We start from the raw sequence: 3636 nt of genomic DNA on the forward strand, positions 1-3636 counted from the left end.
GCCCATTTCTAATAATCTATGTAGCCCACGAGCTGGCTTACCAGGAATGATCTTAACCTGCATCTGCCTGGAGTGGGAGAATCATGGCGACTCACTGATTCAGCTTCTTTCTCCCAGCATCCTGTTCTGTTTACTCCGCCTACCTATGTTTTAACCTATGAGGGTCAGCCAAGCAGTTTCTTTATTTTTTAACCAATGACCTTCCTCCATCAAAGTAGGAAAACAATAAAGTTCTTGCTCAATAAGGGTAGTGAGAAAAAAGACTATTTTTCCATGTTATTTTCCACCCTAATTTGCCAAGTGGGAAACAATATGGTGCTTTTGGACACAAATTGTAAATGACTAAATATCTATGCTGATATTTCCTCCAAAATTTAAGCCAACTCATCCAGAAGTAAGGTCATGTCAGCACCTGGAGGAGACCCTATTTTGCCAAGTTGAATGTGTGTTTAGAAACTAGCCATGCCAGGCTAGAGACATACTGTGGGTGCTCCTCTAGTAAAATCCTGTATTAGTTGACAGGTTTTCACTGAAAATAGTTATCAGTGAAATTTGCCCAACCAATTTTTGGTGCTACCGTTTAACCTGAGGTTGAGAGAATTGGCTTCACTAAGCTACTGCTGATGGAGCACAATTATCCACCATGATGGCAGCGACTCTAAGACCATAAAAGAATTTCCAGTGTTTGAAATCAAAATAACAGGGCTTGAACATCATTTTCCATTCAGTCATTATTATCTCCTTTGAATTAAATATTTCAATTTCTCTTTAGATCTGTTTCTTTTCATGATTTTGTTCAAAGGTTGCCTTTTTTCTCCCCAGTAGATTTGCTTCCCAGAACAAATAAGATTTCTACTAACCACTGCCGTCAGCGTGGCTGGTTCTTGAGCAGAGGTCAATGGCTGCTTGTACATGCTAATTTTTCAAAAGGTAGCAAACTGGTCTTTGGCATAGAGAGAACATGGAAACTAAAACAAAAAAATGTTACATTTTGTTTGACCTACATATGCTGTACCTCTTCATCCAGACTGTTCATCCATTGCTTCTTTACCAAATAAACAAAGAGAAAAATATCATGTCTTTTGGAAGAAGTTGTAGCTATATAAGAAAACTTAGTGAGCAGCTTTTCAGAACATTCTGTCATTTACACTATGTGTTGATGGTTTAAAACTAAATAAATTTGACTAATGAAAAGAAAGAAATGAAATTGAAGCTGAAAAATAAGAGGTAGAACATCTAGTTCAGATGAGCTCACCTGATTTTAATATAACTTTCCCTCTTTCTGCACCACAGCTAATGAAAAACTGGGCAGCCTCTGGTCTCAAAAGTTCCATTTGCTCCCTGTGTCCTTTGAGCAGCCAATTACTTTATTGAAACAGTGATTGGAAAGTGTTTTAGTGTCTAAATAATTTTTCTAAGTTTATGCGCAGTGCTGAGTGCTTGTTTAGGAAACCAGAGAAATCCTGTTTTAGTTTTCTCATTCCTCCTCCCTCATTTGGTCCTGATCTTAGGGCAGGCACATTCTTACTGGAGAATGCATGGGACACTTGACTCAAATGTTACAGACAATGCTTTTGTTTCCATAGTCTCTCATTTTACATGCGCACATGTGTCAGGGGCATTTTCTAAGAGCTGTCTACAGAGGTCTGCTCTTAGTTAGGTTTCGATTGCAGTGATGAAACCTTGACCAAAAGCAAGTTGGGGAAAAAAGAGTTCATTTGGCTTATGTATCCATATTATAGTCCATCACTGAAAGAAGTCTGGACAGAACTCAAACACGGAAAGTACCTGGACACAGGAGACGATGTAGAGGCCAGGAAGAAGTGCTGTTTACTGGCTTGCTCAGCCTGCTTTCTTATAGAACTGAGGATCACAAGCCCAGGGATGGCACCATTCACAATGGCCTGGGCTCTCCCACATTGGTCACTAATTAAGAAAATGCTCGATAGGCTGTATCTTATGGAGTCATTTTCTTAACTGAGAGGCGCCTAGCTTGTGTCAGCTGATAATACTGGTCAGGACAATTGTCCCTTGTCAAATTGACACACAAACATGTCACTATTAAGCCACAGCCTTTCTTTTCCTGTTCATCCCCAAGAATATTAACATTATAATATAAAGATTTCAAATTTTAAAAGTCCCACTGTCTTTAAAAACTCCAACCACCTAAAAACGAAGTCTCTTTTAAAATCCACAGTCTTTTGTAAAATCCCCAAATCTCTTTAACAGTTCAAAATATTTCAACTGTGGAAGTCAAACCTAAGGCAGATTCTTTCTTACTTCAAGAGGGAACAACCAGGGCATAGTCAGAATCTGAACAAAGCAAAACCAAATTCTTAAAATATAAATAACTCAGCTTGCAAAGTTTAGGATTCACTCATAATCTCCTGGGCTACTCCAAAGGGCATGGATCACCTGAGGACTCTGCCATTTACTGCCCACACCCCTTGTTTCTTAGGCTTAGGGCAGCTCTAGTCCATGTGTGCTGCTATCCTCGATGCTCATCCATGGTACTAGACCTGTAAACTGCTGGCGTCTCTTTCTGCAAATTGGGTACATTTTCACTAATATCATCTTCTGAGTTCTCTTCAACTTCTCTCCATTATCCTTTCAATTCTGGGGCTTCAATGGCTCTACCTTTTCCAGTTACTTATCCTGGCCTCTTATAATGTCAAGCCTCAGCTTCTTTGCATGATGGTCTCAGTGATACTGGCCTCCTCTTAATGACTTATTTCTCAACTTCAGCTGACCAGCATCAATCATCCCAGAATAGCAAAGATTTCACTTCACTGGTGCTGGTCTCTTGTTAATAACGACCGACTGACAGCTCCAACTGAGCAGGCACTACAGATTCTTCATACAAAGGGTCCTAGAGAGTATTTGCTTCCTCCTGAAACTTCATAAGCCAGGTCTTCATCATCTACATTGCTCTCAACATTCTTATCTTCCAGTCCCTACTTCTCAGCTACTCCTCAGAGCTTCCCACTGAGCCCTCAATGTTCAATGGCTTTTCTAGCCCTAAGTTCCAAAATCCTCCCATAATCCTCTTAAAAGCATGATCATGTCTGTCACAACAATATCCCATTATTCTGATACCAATTTCTGTCTTTGTTGAGGATTCTATTTCTGTGATGAAACATTTTGACCAAAAGTAAGTGGGAGGTAAGACTTTACTTGGCTTGTATTTCCACATCATAGTTTATCTTTGAAGGAAGTTGGAATGGGAACTCAAATAGATCTGAAGAGGATAATTGTGTAGCATAAAGAAGCTTTGTAGACTCGCATGTCAGTATACTTAAGGATTGTTCCTTCCCATCACTGTCCAAGTGATCTTGATGATAATATTTCAATACAAGAGCAGAATGTGTGGAGGCTAGTGCTCTTAGGATTTGCTCTGACAAATATGTGGAGTACAATTTAAATGGGAAAATAGGGGCTAGAGAGGTGGCTCAGAGGTTAAGAGCATTGTCTCCTCTTCCAAAGGTCCTGAGTTCAATTCCCAGCAACCACATGGTGGCTCACAACCATCTATAATGGGGTCTGGTGCCCTCTTCTGGCCTGCAGGCACACACACAGACAGAATATTCTTGAATTTTGCATGAAAATGGATGGAAATAGAAAACACTATCCTGAGTG

Source organism: Microtus ochrogaster, unplaced genomic scaffold, assembly GCF_000317375.1.
Source record: "Microtus ochrogaster isolate Prairie Vole_2 unplaced genomic scaffold, MicOch1.0 UNK128, whole genome shotgun sequence".
NCBI lineage: Eukaryota > Metazoa > Chordata > Mammalia > Rodentia > Cricetidae > Microtus > Microtus ochrogaster.